The sequence below is a fragment of the Hyperoodon ampullatus genome (assembly GCF_949752795.1).
Source record: "Hyperoodon ampullatus genome assembly, chromosome: 2".
NCBI classification, from domain to species: Eukaryota; Metazoa; Chordata; class Mammalia; order Artiodactyla; family Ziphiidae; genus Hyperoodon; species Hyperoodon ampullatus.
The window spans coordinates 156,461,129-156,479,151 of record NC_136915.1 but is presented as its reverse complement, the minus strand read 5'-3'; the positions used below and the strand labels follow the sequence as shown (position 1 = coordinate 156,479,151).

At 39.3% G+C, this 18,023-nt stretch overlaps 1 pseudogene across 1 annotated transcript; it reads right to left on the bottom strand.

Annotated features, from left to right (window-relative positions):
• Positions 1-15,313: 15,313 nt before the first annotated feature.
• On the bottom strand, positions 15,314-17,700 carry LOC307048151 (F-box only protein 3-like; annotated as a pseudogene). Its single transcript has 3 exons — positions 17,074-17,700; positions 15,940-16,322; positions 15,314-15,719 (listed from the first exon to the last, which is right to left on the bottom strand). The product of its transcript is annotated as an F-box only protein 3-like (transcript).
• Between the last annotated feature and the right edge of the window lie 323 nt (positions 17,701-18,023).

The following is an 18,023-nucleotide window of genomic DNA, read 5'->3' as shown; positions in this document are numbered from 1 at the left end:
ACAACGAAGGAGACACCTCAGCTCCCTTTGGGTAGTGCATGGCAAGTTCATGGTCAGGATAGTTTCTTTTTCTTTTCTTTTTTTTTCTCAGGTTCTCCTCCTGGAGCTGAGCCAGCAGGGAACTCTCCAACAGGTTTCTCCTTTTTGAAACATCTCTTCCATCCCTGAGCTGCTAGGGCTTTTCTCTTTAAAGGAAGCCTGATTTAACATTCCTAGCTAAATCAAAGAACATTCTGTGGCTTTTTGAAATTCCTTTCTGAAGATGGGAGGAGAGTGTGACGGGTTGAACTGTGTGCTTTCAAAATTCATATATTGAAGCCCTAACCTCAAAATGTAACTGTATTTGGATAAAGAGCCTTTAAAGAGGTAATTAAGGCAAAATGAAGTCATATGAGTGAGCCCTAAGGCAATATGACTGGTGTTTTTATAAGAAGAAGAAGTTAGGATGGAGAGATGACCATGTGAGGACCCAATGAGAAGGTGACTATCTGTAAGCCAAGATCCCAAGAAAACAAACCTGCCTAGTGTTGGACTTCCAGCTCCCAGAATTGTGAGAGGATTAATTTCTGTGTAAGTCACCCAGGCTGTGGTGTTCTGCAATACAGGTCTGGCAGATGAATACAGGTAGAATGGTCTTCAGGTGGTCCTGAAGCAGGATATACTGCCTCAAGTGCTCTCTGGTGAAGCCTGAGTTAGAGGAAGAGCCTTCACTGACAGGTCACTGAGGGTCTCATTTTGTGAGGGGCAGTGGAGGGACAAGAGTGCTGGGAACTTTGAAGTCACCCTCTTGAGAGGGTCTTCCATCTTAAATATCTTTCTCCACAGGTCTGAAATTATATCATTAGCAATTTATATGGAAGTCTCTTTTTTAATATCTTAAAATTTTATTTGTCAATTATAATTCAATAAATCTGGAAAGAAAAGAATTACATTTACGAAAGGAAAGAACTAGTAAGGCAAGCAGATCTAAATACTCAGATTGCCTCATGGCTGGCATGCAGTCCTGGGGCCAGGCATCCTTGTCCCAGGGTCAGGCAAGTCTTTTTTTTTTTGGCTGCATTGGGTTGCTGCATGCGGGCTTTCTCTAGTTGTGGCAAGTGGGGGCTACTCTTCGTTGCGGTGCACAGGCTTCTCATTGCGGTGGCTTCTCTTGTTGCAGAGCATGGGCTCTAGGCGCATGGGCTTCAGTAGTTGTGGCATGCGGGCTCAGTAGTTGTGGCACGTGGGCCGTAGAGTGCTCAGGCTTCAGTAGTTGCGGCTTGTGGGCTCAGTATTTGTGGCGCACGGGCTTAGTTGCTCCGCGGCTTATGGGATCTTCCTGGACCAGGGCTCAAACCTGTATCCCCTGCGTTGGCAGGCAGATTCTTAACCACTGCACCACCAGGGAAGTCCCAGGGTCAGGCAAGTCTTGCAGCCTTTTTTTTTAGTTCAACAAGCTCATGATAAAATAAGAATGCAGTAGATCACTGGGATACTATTGATAGACTATGGATGTGGGATGTGGATTTTGGAGAAGGGTTCCAGGAAAGGGGCAGTGAAGGAGAAGATGCAAAGGCACAGATCATCAAGTCCTTTCCCTCCCAGCTCTGCCCAGAGCCAACCCTTCTGACTGGGTTTACAGAAAGAACGGTGGAGTTTTGTTTCTTCCTTGGTACCTCATTCCAGGATAATGAGGCTCTCTGGGCTGGGGGCACAAGGCTGTGGTGATTGCTTCATGGTCAGTGGTTGAGATGGCTGTCCTTCAAGAACCTTCTTTTGACCTTGTAGATGCTGCAACATTTTGATCAGAAATTTCTGCTTTAAGCGTAAGGGATGTGGTACAATTGAGGAAGGAAGTATGGAGAACAATCAAAACAAAACACTCTGGCCCCAGTTCAGTAAAGTAGAACACATTCCTGCCTCCTGCCCTCCACCAAAGTGTTTAACTTTTCCCTTTTTGTTCTTACTTCTGATTCTAGTGTGGTATAGTTTATAACTTTGATATTTTTATTTGTCATCATTTTGCCTTAAACATGGACACAAAGAAGACTTCAACAGCAGTAAACAGTAGCTTGTGGAAATGCTTTTGTGTTTGAAGTTTGATTAAATTTGTCCTTCAGTAAGATTTCTGCTCCTACCCACACTCTCTCTCCTTCCTTCCCTGAAATCTTCCCCCCAACACCGCAGCCCATCCTCACACCCTCAGGATGTTAGCAGGTTTAAAGGAAAAGGATTTATTTTTTAAATTAGACTGCTGAAGACTGAAAAAAGCCTTTAAGACTCTGCAAAATGAATTTCTAAGTATATAATTTCTGACCACTAGGGCAGATTTTGTGAAGCAGGAGACCATCCCAAAGTTTCCAGTAGGTTAGTCTCTATACTTAATGAGAGTTTTGTGTGTGAGATGTAAAATTATGAGCTGTTACTTGTCTTTTTTTTTGCATATTTTAAATTGTATACCATGAATAATCAGTTTCCTAACATGTATATTCACACTCAACCTTATAGCAAAAACAAAAAACAAAAAACCAATCCTGTACCTATTAGAAAGAAAATTATCTCATTGAGTATTTATAGCATTATTTAAAATGGATGTATATTATTTCATTTTATATACTATACTTTATTTAACCAACCCCCATTTCTGGACATTTCAGTTGCCCTCATTGTCTTTGCCATTATGCTTATAGCACCCACACCTGTGACTTCATGGGGTGTTAGCTTCATTCAGGTAAAGGGGAAAAGCATGAATCTAGTTTACAGATGGCTCTGCTGACGCCAGCTGGACATGGACTGCTGAGGTGCCAGCAGAGCCACATGCCCTGGAGGTTGGAGCTGGGAAATCCTCCCCACGGGCAGCACTTTGAGCAGTCTGCCTTGTGATCCATTTTGCCTGGAGGGAGAGAAGACCTGAGGACTGACGGCAAGGAGGTTTAGGAAGAGTCAGGTGGATGATGCTCTTGAACTTGTGCCCCACATGAATGCTGTCCAAAGAGCATCTACTCCAAAGGCAACTCTCCATAAAAGGGTGGATATGGTGAGCTGCTCTGTGGATATCACTCAGCCTCATCTCCAGCTATACCTGTGCTTGCCTAGTGTTTTGTGAACAAGGTCAGAGTAAGAGCTGGAGCCTGTGAATACCTGCAACAACAAAATTTCGTCTTACAAAGACTGACTTGGTCATTGGCCCCTTTCCTTTGAGTGTCAGGTTTTCTAAGCAATGTCCAATCCGGAACATTTCATATGGTGCCATATGCTAAGTGAGGCATGGAGGGATTAACCACCTGTTTGGGTCATTTCTGACCTAGCAACACCAGTTGTGGAATACTGAACTACCAGGACTTGTATCACTTTTTGGAAACAATATCAGGGCTCAGTGAATGGGGTGGCTTGGCTTTCTACAAGGATTTATCTGTTGTCCTGGTTAACTCTGCTCCAGAGAGCCATCCTCAAAGCACTAGAGCACTCTGAAGAATCCATGGTGGGTTACAACACCATTCTGTAGGTATTCTGCACTAAGTGAACTGGTGACAACCTTTGACTGGTAGGACTAAGAGATGAGTTTCCACCATCATTTCGTGTGGGTTTGTATTCACTCTTATCTAGATCCAGCTTTGTAGGAATGACCATATCTTGTTATAGAGCATGGGTGACTAACTGTAATAATGTCTTAGGGTATGCATATGCTCTTCTTCAAAGAGCAGGCTTGGAGGGCAGAGAATCAGTTGGTTTCTATGGAAGGCTTTGCTTGTTTTCTAATACACCCCGCACAATACTGGTTCCCTTGAACAATACTGACTTGTTAATCCAGGAGATGGTTACATATTCTGTGGCTTAAATTTTTTATTGTAGTAAAATACATATACCATAAAATTTACCATTTTAACAATTTCTAAGTGTACAGTTCTGTGGCATTAAGTCCATGGCTTTTTGCCTCTAAACTTGAGCCCACCATTCCTTTCTATGGAAGCTTCATTCTCTCCAATGCCATGACCATGTTTCCTTTATGCCAAGATGCCATTAATTGTAAAAGAAGCCACTATATTAATAGGAACATTTCATTAAAAAGTTATTCCTGGCAAGTTTCCTTGAATGTCAGTTATAAACCACATTCCTATTTCAGAAGAATTAATACGTATAAAATGCACATGCAGAATTGAGGAAATGTGTGGGTTCTCTGCGTTCTGTGGCAATGGCAGGAGTTTAAAAAAATGTTTCTGAGGGGAGAGACACTTTCTCTATGGCATCTATGCGGATCAAACTGGAAACCCATAGCTTATTGGGCAGTCACAGGAAAACCCCATGACACTGCCAGTGCAGGGGACCTCTGAAATAAAAGGAATGTTTAGGTTTGTGGAGAATAACAGGCTGTCATGACAATCTCAGGAAAAACTTCATTGAAGACTAAATAACCACTACCACAGGAAAGGTTTTCATACTTATTGAGCATCTACTTTCTGCCGAGAACTTTATGTACATTTCTCACTTTACCCTCAGTGCAATCTTGGGAGGTAGGTTTGATATTTTACAGAGGAAGATAAGCAGGCTCGGACTGTTTAAATAATTTCCAAGATCTGATGCCTGGCAAGTGGTGGTACTGGGGTTTGACATTTGGACTGTATGACTCTAGTACCTGCATCCCTCTCCTTCATACCAGTTACTTACTGGGTTCTAGCCACTCTGTAACATGATAGAAACAACGGAGTTCCCTAGTCTCCTTCTAGGCTTGAGGTTTATATGATCTTCTGCTTTAAACCCCCATGGTGGCCATTACTGTAGAATCATTTGTTGACTGATCATGTGCTACTTTGTGATGGGTTTCTATTTTGACCCATATTTAAAACTTTGTTACTTATTTAACATTTTATATACTTTTGTCCTTTCTCTCTCATAGATTGTAAACCCTGAGAGGACACTGATTTGACTGTTGTATCTCCCACAGCATTTTACAAATATTGGTGGTCAGTTACTACCTATTGATTTGATTTTAATGAATGTTAGGGAGACATTTTCTGATATAGCTGATCTGAAATAAACATCATTGTCAAGATCATTTAAGTCATTAAGGTGTGGTTCATGGGACTTCTGACAATTCTTACACCCACAATGTCAGAGATTTAGGGAGATTGATGAGGGAATAAATGGAATTTTGAAATTTGAGAATAGCTTTTTTGTTAAGGATTTCTAGAAAATATTTGCACTACTTTCTTTTTTTTATTTTTATCTTTATTGGAGTATAATTGCTTCACAGTGGTGTGTTAGTTTCTGCTTTATAACAAAGTGAATCAGTTATACATATACATATGTTCCCATATCTCTTCCCTCTTGCGTCTCCCTCCCTCCCACCCTCCCTATCCCACCCCTCTAGATGGTCACAAAGCACAGAGCTGATCTCCCTGTTGCACTACTTTCAATCTTTGCTGTTAAAATCCCTGTAGATTTTGATCAGCATTTTCATTATATACATATTTTGTCCTCAATCAGATTATTGTCCACTTTCACCAGGGAAACTTCCCTTACCAAATAAGCAACCTTATTATTATTATTTTACCTCTGAGCCTTACCTTTTTGAATATTTCAGAAAACTAATACTGAAAATTTTTCATGCTGAAATATCTATCAAGATCAAAGCAGGGCAGGAAAACATAAGCTAATTTTATTCAGAAGGTTCTATTCTCTCTTGGCCTTGGCGATTGTTTCCTGCTCAGGACACTTCCCCTGAGAGGGTGACACTGGACAGCAGCCTTGAGAGTCAGTGAGAATGGTCTCAATGAACAAGAGAAGAGATAAACAAACTCTCTTTCCCTTCATGGTATTACTTATTTTTCATTGGAAAATATGCATAATTCAAACTACTACAATTCCCATTCTTATGCCAAATGTAATCCTGGAGGAGACTATTGTTGGCATGAGGTCTGGAGTTTGTACTGCCTCAAAGCCAGTAGCTTGTTTTTCCATCTGGGCTAAGCACAGAGTTTGCAAGCTTTTTTTTCTGACTTATTCTCTGGTAAATTCCAGCCTTGGGCTACTAGAGGATATATGCAAGGCTTTGCCCCAAGAGCTGGAAATGTACTATGGCCCTTGTTTAAAAATGTTTTGTTACTGGAAGTACAAGTAGTTCTTCTAAGGTTTGTGTGGCCACCTCAGGCTTGTGGGTTCAGTTCAGAGTTTCAGTTTAGCTCTACAAGCTTTTATGGCTTGGCTACCTGAGTGGCTGGCTCTCACACTATTCCTTCCTCCAAGCTGGGAAGATCTGCTGGAGTACTTGTCTAAAGATTTCCACATTTTGCTGTGGAATAGTCATGGTGATGGCTCAAGTGTTCTTGGAGGGTGTTCATATCTGGAAGGCCCCTATCTGGTCTGACACTTCTCCAGTGGTTGGCTTTTCCTGATGGGGAAGTGTTTAAGTACTCCATCTTAAGAATGTACTATCTGTTGCACTGAATTGATTTATGTAGGTTTTCTCAAAGTTTGGAGCCTGTGTTTGTTTCCTGTTGCTGCAGCAACAAATTCCACAAAGGTAAAACTCTGCAAATTTATTTTCTGGTGTTCTAGAGTTCAGAAGATCAAAAGAAGTCTTAAGAGGCTAAAATCTAGGTGTCAGCAGTCCTGGTTCTTTCTGGAGGCTTCGGGGAGGATCTGTTCCTTATCGCTTCCACTTCTAGAGTACCCAAGCAGTCCCTGGATGCATCACTTCAAACTCTGCTTTCAGGGTTACCCTGCCTTTTCCTCTACTGTAGACAAATTCTCTCTGCCTTCCTACTACAAGGACTCTGATTACATTTAGGGCCCACTGGTAATCCAGAATAATCTCCCCATCTCATGATCCTTAATCACATCTGCAAAGTTGCTTTTGCCATATAACGCTCTGGGGAATTGGACGTGGACATCTTGGCGGAGGTGGGGGTGGGTGGAGGAGGGGGCACTAGTCAGCCTACCACGGAGCCTGATGCATCTGAATTTGAATCCTGGCTTGAACAATGTTAAACTTTCTAAAGCTTAGATTGCTCATGTCTAAGTGGCGATAATAGTGCTCATCTCTTACTAGGTTGATGTAAGATTTTGATGAGTAAAGTAAGTAAAGCATCTAGGACCCCATAGGCTTTTGGTTAATGTTAGTTTTTTATTTTTTTCTTCCTGTCTCCTCTTATAATATCTGAAAAATTAAAGATTTCAGTTTGAAGGCAAATGAGTCTTTCAGCTTTATAATTATTGTAGCACAAATACAAAATACTAAAAATACTTCTGCTGAAGTGATTGTCACACAGACAAAATACTGGTTAATACCGAGTTAGGGATCCAAGTCAGCATGAAACTATAATGTAATGCAACAGATAATGTATTATTGTGTTTAGAGATGTACATATCGTAATGTGAATGGAATTAGAAGCTTTCAACTTAAATATCATATTGAGGATTTTCTCCTTTCAATGTCTACTCTGCTTTGTTTCCACAAATCAGACCACTTTGTGTCTGGGGGAAAGGAAGTGAGAGGGGAAGGTGTATCATTCTTCAAATGCTAGTATGGTTTTTATTTTGGCATGGAATAAATCAAACCAATGATAATTTGTTTAACAAATATTAATTGAGCATCTCTGATAGACAGTGGTCAAGATGTTGGTAACATAAAGATGAAAAGCCATGATTTCTACCTTTAAATGGTTTATAATCTAATGGAGAGACAGAAAATAGATAACTCTAATAAATTAGAAAGAATTATAATTGGTATAATGGAAGCACTGGGGATGAAGTACTTAAGTCTGCTGGAAGAATTGGGTAAGATGTGGAGGACAGGTGGTCATTCTTGAGCCAACTCTTGAGGGAGGGAAGGCATTTTCCAGGTGAATATGAGGATAGAGTAATCTAGGCAATGGAAGCTGTATCTGAAAGTGTATGAAGGACCATAATACATGCTCACAAAACCGTCACTAGCTTAATGTGGTACGGGCAGATAGGTGTAGAAATTTATCTTGAGAAACAAACATCCCTGACATTGAATTCAAGGATGAATTCAGGTTCATTTTGTATAGGTAAACCTGGATAACCTAATATTCATTTACTCAACAAATATTCGTCGGGCATCTACAGTATGTAGGAGAGAGTGCTCTGGGCATACAAATTTTAGAGGACTCCATTCTTGCCCTCCAAGTCCTTAGAGTCTAGTATAAGAGCTTGTGATCAGTGTGTTCAAACTAGAAATTTGAAGAGTTTGCAGTTAAATGCAAGTGGATGTTTCTTGGGCTAAACCTTTATGAAAGTTGAGAGCCTTGAAAACTGGAGTTAAAACAGAACTTAAAGCCCATTTATTTTATTATCCAATGGCAGTGGCGATGACTGGCTCTTTTGAACATTTTCATTCCCCTTTCAGAGTGAGGAGTAGTTACTGGGCGGTGGCTTCTTGGAAGTGACCAAGGACTGCATTTCCCAATTCTTCTTACATTTCAGTGGAGACATACGACTAGCTTTCACTATTGGAATCTGGCGCACATAACTTGTTGGCTGAAGTGGTTAAGAAGCAGGTGCTTTATCCATCTTCTCTTTCCTCCCTCATCTCTGGCTGGATTTACAAAAACAAAAACAAAAAACAAAAAAACATACAAAACAAAAAACCCTGTATGATTCTGAGGATGGTTTTGGTAGAGTCACAAGACAGGACTTGGTCCTTGAATCACCACTTCCAGGAAAGCTACCAGTTGACTAGAAACACTCTCATTGATTAATACAGGAGTGAGACATAATATTATATTGTTCAAAGCTACTAAAAGTTTGGTATTTATTTGTTTCAGCAACATGTATTACCCAAGTTATCACAATAAGGGTTCTCTTATGCAACATACCACGATACCCAAGTTATCACAATAAGGGTTCTCTTATGCAACATACCATGATTCCTGGGATTGGGTCTTCATCGCTTCATGGAGGGCCAATGATTTTATTTGACAAATCTAATTGTTAGACATAGCTCCATTTTATTAAGATAAAATCTGATTAAATTCTGTCTTTTTAGCTATTATTTCTGTAGCAAGGCCAGGTAAGAAAATGTGCATGTGCTTGTGGTAGGAAGGGGCTTCCTTATTACATCATCGTAGAGGGAAGAGGCAAGTTTCAGAGGCCAAGTCTAGTTGGTAAGCATGTTAACTGGAAAGGGATTTAAGAAAAAAATCCAGCTGAAGACAGTGTGGTCAGAGGCAGAGATGGTCTTGAGAAGGGCTATCTAGAAGCTCAAAGTGAGCCTATGAGCCTATGAAGGTCAAGAAGACCCTCTCGTGATAAACACCATGAGGACTGAGAGTTCAGCATCTAAATCCAATGATAGGCATGAGGGGCTAGATGTATCTTTCCATGGATGGTGGTGGGGAGCTTGTTCCTTAAAGGAATAAGAGTAGATGAGACAGGAGCAAGAGAAAATAATTTACCCTTCTCTTTATGTCCTTCATGAGTTTTATCTTTTCCAACCTAAGCAAACTCTTCTTTCTCATGTTTTTCTTATAGACTTTATAAAATTATTTTTACTTTCTTCTGGATTCATTTTAAGTATGTGTGGAATTAAATAGGGTACTTCACATGTAGCCAGTTTATTGCAGAGGTCAGTGAGAAGATTATTTTAATATCTGAATGTTATATGTACGGTAGAGTGTTAGGAGGCTGGACTTTGAAATGAAATAGGTTGGGTTTGACTCCCCAGTTTGACTTACAAACTTGATGCTTTTGGGTAAAATACTTCTTTGAGCCTCAATTTTTGCATTTATAAAAGAAAAAATGATACTGTATCATATGACCACTGTCATGTTAACAAACCACTCAAGACTTAATGTCTAAAACAATAACCACATATTATTTCTCAAGAGACTATGGGAGGGTTGGTTGAACTTGGCTGGACTCTCTTATATATCTGGACTCAGTAGGTTGACTGATCTAGAATGACTTCAGCTGTGATGACTTAAATGGTCTCATATTTTCTAGCAAGCTGGTCTACACTTGCTCATATGGTGACTAGCAGGGTTCCAAGATGAGGAGAATGGCAGCACACAAGGCCTTGTGAGACCTGGTTCAGAGCTGGCATGATGTTACTTTGGTTGCATTCTTCTGGCCAAAGAAAATCCAGCAAAAATTCAGGGGGTGAAGATTCCATCACTTGATGGGGCAGAGAGGGGATGGGAAAGGAAGGAAGAGGTACAAAGTCACATTGCGATGGATGTGGATAGAGGGAAGCCACTGAAGCCAGTAATGCAACCAATCTACCACAAATACCTTCCTCCAAGAGATTTAATCAAGGGTAAACAAAATATACGTATAAACTACCTAGCACCCAGTAGACAATCAATAAATTCTAGTTCTTCCCCTTTTATTCCTCTCCTTTACTTCTTTTCTGTTAATGAAGTCTGAAAGTTTATTAGTTTTCTTAGCTGCTACTTATTATTCTTGGACTTGAAATAAGTCCCAAACTAATTTTTTTTTGGTATGAATCTGTCTCTCACCTTCTATATTTATATAACATGTTATATTTTCTGGTCCTCAATTTAAGGTTTAAAACTTATCTTTAAGTAAATTAAAATTTATTATGTGCATAGTAATGGCCTATATATTGTGCAAAGTGTTGTACATAATAGTGTGGTGATTAGGGGCACTGACTCAGGAAACACACTTCCTGGTCTTGAATCCTGGCTGTGCCACTCAGTAGCTCTCTGACCTTGGGCAAGTTAACTAACCTATTTGTTGTAGAGTGGGAATAATAATAGTATATTTTATAATATGATTGTTGTGAGAATAAAATGATTTAATATTTTTGAAGCTCTTAGAATGGTGCTTGGCACATAGGAAACTCTGTATGAGTAATTGTTAAATAAATGAGTGAATAAACCAATCTCTTCTTTCACCTTCAGTTTATCAGTTTAACACTGTGAGATCACAGTTTAGTGTGATCTCAACTCTACAGCTCAAGACATTGTTGAGTGATTTTAGCACTTCCCCCCTGAACACATAAGAAACTTATATAAATAGTTATTAAATAAATGAATAAAAAATCCCTAACTTCAAGATATTGCAGCAATACACTGTGTTGAAGGGATATAACCACAAGATATTGCTGATTGATTCAAGGCTCTTCTCCCCAAGCCCTGTGTGCCTTTGGAATTCCTCTCAACACAGTATTCCAACAGCTTTTACAAATTATTCCAAGCAGATACCCAAGAAGCAAACTGTTTTTCCTACCTTGTCTTCTGGGTTGCTCTGACCCTGCATTCTAACTTGTCAAGATACTTTTGAGTCTTGATTCCTTTGTTTTTTTCTATTATCTCCCAGTCTGATTCATCCACAAATTTGAAAATTGTGTTATCTTATTTTTTGGTAAAAATATTTAAAGATTACCATTAAACAAACTCTGTTGCACCCAGTGAGGAACCACTTTCCATGTTGGCACAATTGTGTCTTAACTATCTTGAGTGTTTGGATTATCCAGCAAATTTATAATCCATACAGGTTAACTTTCATCATTTTATCTACGTGGATATTATGAGAAACTCCAACTGTTTGCAGAAATCTGTTTACATCGTGTCCATTGCACTTTTTAGCTCACCAACCTAACAGTTCTATCAATAAAAACAGTGAAGTTGGTTTGAAATCACCTAATTAATAGTAAAATTTTCTATTAATTATTATTAATCACAGTCCAATTTTTCACAAAACCACGTTTAAGATTTTTCTCTACATGTTTGTCAGGGAGTGGTCTATATTTTACAGACTCTAACCTTTTTCTTCTAGTTATTCTTTTTTAATTGATTAGAATATTTGGACAGTATATTTTTCCTTTAAAATAGCTTCAAAATTACTATAGTTATACATATGCATAGTAATAAATACAGATAATATTAAGAGGGAAAACAAAACTTTAAAAAATCACTATATAATGGAATATTATTATATATAATACTTATAATAATATATAATATTATATATATATATTTGAATATTATTCAGCCATTAAAAGAAGGAAATCCTGCCATTTGTGACAACATGGATGAACCTTTAGGGTATTATGCTAAGTGAAGTAAGTTAGACAGAGAAAGAAAAATACTGTACGATCTCACTTATATGTGGAATCTAATAAAACCAAACTTATAGAAACAGAAGATTGGTGGTTGCCAGGGACTGGGGGGTGGGGGATATAGGGAGATGTTTGTCAAAAGGTACAAACTTTTAGTTATAAGATGAATAAGTCCTGAGGATGTAATGTACAGCATGGTGACTATAGTTAATAATACTGTATTGTGTACTTGAAAGTTGTTAAGAGAGTAGAGCTTAAATGTTCTCAGCACACACACACACACACACACACACACACACACACATAACTATGTGAGGTGATGGGTATGTTAACTAACCTTTTTGTGATAATCATTTTACAATGTATATTTGTATAAGATCATCACCTTGTATACCTTAAACTTACATGATGTTCTATGTCAAATATATTTCAATAAAGCTGGGGAAAAAAATCACCCAAATTTCTACTATCCCGAGTAAACTGCTATTAATATAATGGTGTTTCCTCTTCCCTTCCCTTCCCTTCCCTTCCCTTCCTCCTTTTATGGAAAAATGCTATCCATACTGTTTCTTAGCTTTTTTTCACTTAACAATCAATTATTAACGTATTCCTATATTATTAAATATTCTTCCACAGCATCATTTTTGATGGTTGCATACAGCTTTGTTGTATGAATGTAACATAATTTAATTAGCAATCCTCTATTTTGGGGTACTTGTTTTCAATTTCTTAGATTATAAATATTGTCGTTTTGAACATTTTTATGGATAAAATTTTGTGTACAATCATGATTATTTTATTAGACTATATTACAAAAAGTAGATTTGTTGAGTCAAAAGATTCATCATTTTTAGCTTTTTAATAAATTTGTCAAACTCCCCTCTCCCTCCCAAAATATTGTTGCTGTTTGTATCATACTGTTGTCTGTTCTGGGCATTAACATTAACATTTTTTTTAGTGATTTTGATAGGTACAAAGTTATCTCATTGCTTTAATTTGCACTCATTTGAGTAATAGTAAGGTTTAACTTTTAAAAAATAAATATTGGCCCTTTAAATGTTCTCTTTCGTGAATTTCCTACTTATTTCCTTTGTCTGCTTTTCCATTACTGTAATCAGTTTTTCCTATTTATTTGTACCTGTGCTTTATATTTTAGTGTCAGTGACTCCTTGTCTGTCATGTGTGTTACCAAGCTTTTGTTCAGTTTGCCATTTGTCTTTAATTTTGATTTTGTTGATATACGTACAATTTAAAATTGTATGTAGCCAAATCTAGCTACAACTTGAAAAAATTGTCTTTGGTATTGTCTTCCAGTAATATTGTATTGATATAATTAAATATTTAAACCTTCCAGAACTGATTTTTTATGTATTACTGAAGCCAAGACCTCACTGGATTGGTTTCTTTTCTTTTTTTTTTTGCGGTACGCAGGCCTCTCACTGTTGTGGCCTCTCCCATTGCGGAGCACAGGCTCCTGATGTGCAGGCTCAGCGGCCATGGCTCACGGGCCCAGCCGCTCCACGGCATGTGGGATCTTCCCGGACCGGGGCAAGAACCCGTGTCCCCTGCATCGGAAGGCGGACTCTCAACCACTGCGCCACCAGGGAAGCCCCTGGATTGGTTTCTTATTCCCACCCTTCCACATTCATGTCAGTGAGAGCAGTCACACTCAGGGCCAGGAGGCTGAGTTGGAAATACCATTGTTCTAACTAGTGTGGCATCCACAGCATACATATCAGTGAAGCCAGAGGAACATTCTGATAGAATTTGTGTTTGCGCTGATCTCATCTTATTTTCTTCTGCATTTTCATCATCATTGTTTTTTTTTTTCAGTTGAGATAACCACTTCCTTCCCTTTTTTTCTGAAGTTCACTTTAGTGAGCTCAATGGGTGCTACAAACTGGCTAAATCTAGTTAAAAAATCTAGCTGGGCCCACAGGCATTCCTTTCTATTATAAAGGCCTTAATATTTTTATTATTTTAGCTCAACAGCATTTTTTTTCCATATTAGTATTAGTTTATGGGAAATGGCAATTACACAAAGTACAGGATTGGAACCAAAATTTGTTTTCAAAATGTGAGTTTTGAGACTTGGAGGATTTCATTCAAAACTCTCAATTATATAATTACAAAAAAATTCATGTTTCAGGAAAACATACTTAATTTTAACATTATCACAAAGTTAGACAGTCAAGTATTTCAAGGGGAAACAAAACAGAAGCAGTGTTTACAAATTTAGACTACATGAGACATTGTGGAGACTCTTTTGTTAGTCAACAACACAATACATAATTTTACACTACACTTCAAAAATGATGCATCTGTGAACAATATGATAAAGGTCATAGTGTTGAAGACTTTAAATTCAAGGTTGGTAGAGTTGAAGACTAAATTCAAGGTCAAAGTCATACTAACAAGGTTGTTGTGATGAAAACTCTAAATTCAAGGACAGATTGCCTAAGAAAGGACAAACAACTAGCATTCAAGCTATTTAGTCAATTAGTTCCCTGTGAGTACAAAATATATAGGAATCACTAAATGGATTAGCCTAATTACAAATTCTGTTCATTTCTAAATAACTTATAAGTCTTTTCACAGAATCATTGTCACATATTTTCTCTCTATCCTTGTGTAGGTATTTCTGCCTCATTTTAAACCCTTATTCAAAACAATTCTCTCCCAATTCCATATTTTTATAAGTATAAAATATTAAAAAAATTTTATTTATTTATTTATTTATTTTTGGCTGTGTTGGGTCTTCGTTTCTGTGCTAGGGCTTTCTCTAGTTGCGGCGAGTGGGGGCCACTCTTCATCGCGGTGCACAGGCCTCTCACCGTCGCGGCCTTCTCTTGTTGAGGAGCACAGGCTCCAGACGTGCAGGCTCAGTAGCCGTGGCGCACGGGCTTAGTTGCTCCGCGGCATGTGGGATCCTCCCAGACCAGGGCTCGAACCCGTGTCCCCTGCATTGGCAGGCAGACTCTCAACCACTGCGCCACCAGGGAAGCCCTAAAATATTTTTAAACAAAGAAATGTCTGTTCTAGACATTTCTAGAGAACTATTTTCCCACTAGAGAAAAAGAAGATTCCCATTTCCTCCTCTACCTCAAAAACACAAAGCAAACCCAAACAATCCAATTCCTAAAGTAGCATCTCATAGAACCCAGGGCCTGGCACAATATTTCATGCTAGTTTTCCTGCTATAAGCTGAGAACAATTTGATTATTTACATTATTGAGAAATTTGTTTAACAGGCTGGATTCATCCCAGGGCTTCCATCAGCATAGGCTTGCTTTAAAAAAGGCTAGAGCAGTGGCATCTTTGAATGAGAACATCAAAGACTCTCCTCCGTCTCTCCTCCTAGTATTCTTCATCAGATTCATCCATATCTGCCAAATGGTCATAATCGTCTATTTCCTCCTCCTCCTCTTCTTTCTCTTGCATCTCTTCATGTTCATTAGGACCCATTTCCAATCGAGCTATAGACACCCTGAGTGTCGGACATGCCATATGGAACCAGGGAATGGTGACATTAAAGATCTTGTCTTTAAAGTAAAAAAAAAAAAAGGAAGATATAATATCCTTCCATACAGCGTGATGTTATATATGAATATACAACTTGTGTATTCATATACCCAGCCTGGACTGATGATTGGAAATTTACCAACAACTCCAGGTCCTTGAACTTCTTCCTCATCACCTTTATTTTTTAATTTTTTTTTAAAGATTTTTTTGATGTGGGCCATTTTTTAAGTCTTTATTGAATTTGTTACACCACTGCTTCTGTTTTATGTTTTTGGTTTTTTTGGCTGCAAGCCATGTGGGATCTTAGCTCCCTGACCAGGGTTCGAACCTGCACCCCCTGCACTGGAAGGTGAAGTCTTAACCACTGGACTGCCAGGAAAGTCCCTTCACATCACCTTTAGCATTTGTTATTCTCCAGTAGTGACTGTCTAACTGACAAGCCTTCTCAGGAAGTGCGTCTTTTGACATTTCAATCCTGATTCGGTATGTGAAGAAATAGTGGGGTGGGTGTACAGAGCTGAGTTCCTGCAGAAACGATGTGGAAACTGAAACTGTAATATCCCCAGTCATTGCTACACACTCTGGATCATAAACATATCTGAAAATTTGGTCTCTGATGATAGGGAAGCCACCTGATACAACATTGTTGACATAAGAAGTAAACCAGTCAGTAAAAGTAGCACCTATGATAAACATGTTAGTAGCAGCTGGACTCCGAGCCATTTGGTCAGACATTTGGTAGTGAGGTAGGAGATAGATGGGCCCCTGGGCTGGACAGCTGGTATTTGTCAAGTGGAGTAAAACTGAAGCTTTGTTCTCACGCAGACGCTCCAAGGACAAAGCTAGTGGCAGAAGCTGAGCTCTGCTGAAGTAAAGAGATAAGATGACCACTCCTGAGGTCAAGGAAAACTTCCCTGTCTGCACATGCTCAGTAAGCCTCCTTGGGGGTCAAAAAGGGAGGGTATGCCACCCCATAATAAGTGTGGACATACCCCCCACAGGCCTCTGGGGTGGGATCCACCTTAGCAAAAAGTTGTGCACGCATGTTGGTGAGGGTCCTAGGGCAGGTCAGGTGTGAAGAAAGAAACAAGAAAATTGGCCAAAGGTAAACAAAAACCCGGAAGGACTGTCCTATATAAGTGATTTAAATCACTTCTTTATTGTGCTACTCATTTAGGACGCCCATACTCTTTCTCTCAGGATGTGTATTTCTGCCTTGCTTCTGACTTAAATAAACAAACTGCTTCTCTGTGTGCTCACCCACATGTTATGTTGTATCTCTAGTGATAAACTTTGTACCTGTTTTTACAATTTTTGCCTCCTTCAAATATTCTTGCTTTCAAACAGGGGAAAGAGCCAGGGCCACTTTGCTGCTAGCCTCTAGTCCCTGGTGGTCTAGTGGCTAGGATTCCTGGTTTTCAACTCAGGCTATGCACGTTCAATTCCTGGGCAGAGAACTAAGATCTCTCTTCAGGACCACTCATTGCTGTCTCTCCAAGATCAGTAGAAGACATCATTTTTGTTTCAGCCCTTCCACTGCTATGTACCGACTCAAACCAGTATGTATGCAAAAAGTTAAAGGGAGAAAATATTTCAGTCTCTGTCTCTGCTGGAAGCCTCCAGCAGCTGTATAGATGTCTAACAAATCCTCAGAGAGATAGTGATTAGACAGCACCATGCTTCCCAACAACCCAGGAACCACTAACTTCTGCCCATTGTGGATATGATAGTAACATCGATAATCATCTGGAAGTGTGAAGCCCATCTGAGCTTCTGCAGCATCTAGGTCTTCCTCTCGAGCACTCTCTTTCAGAGAGAAAACCATCTGGACATGTGGGTTACAAATATTTCTTGAGATCATCCAAGGCCTTTGTAATAGCAGCATAATGGTCAATATATCTTCCTATATCAGAAATGTATCAGTGAAGAGGGATTTCCAACACTGGTTCTTCTGTGTTTTCTATTCCTCAGGTATCAGCCAGTATTTTTTGCAATGTCTTCTCCACAGCGGATCATGACTTGATAGCTAAGTCTTTAACTGACATAGCAACAATTGATTAGGTCTCGGTAGTCCAAGAAGGATAAGATGAGGAGCAGGGGATCGGTGGGCAGTGATTCCAGGGTCAGGGGCGCTGACTGGTCTCCACGGCCGCCATCTTGCCTGGCTCCTTGCAGGCCTGGCTCCACGCCCCGCCCCCCCCAGACCCCGCGGCCACCACCCGCCTCCATGGCATTTGTAAGCTGTGCATTCTATCCATGATGTGTATCAGATGGAGGTAGCTCGTCATTAGCTCCAAAGCCCTAGAAATCTTTTTGTCTCTAAAGAGGCAACATATAAGTGAATACTGTTGTGAATACCCAAGTGAATCAGTAAGCAATTGTGATATGATGGAATCTGCCACTGATTCCTGATATAAAATTGTGCAAGGGAAAGGAACTAACATTTATTGGGAACCAGATACTGTACGTACATTTACAT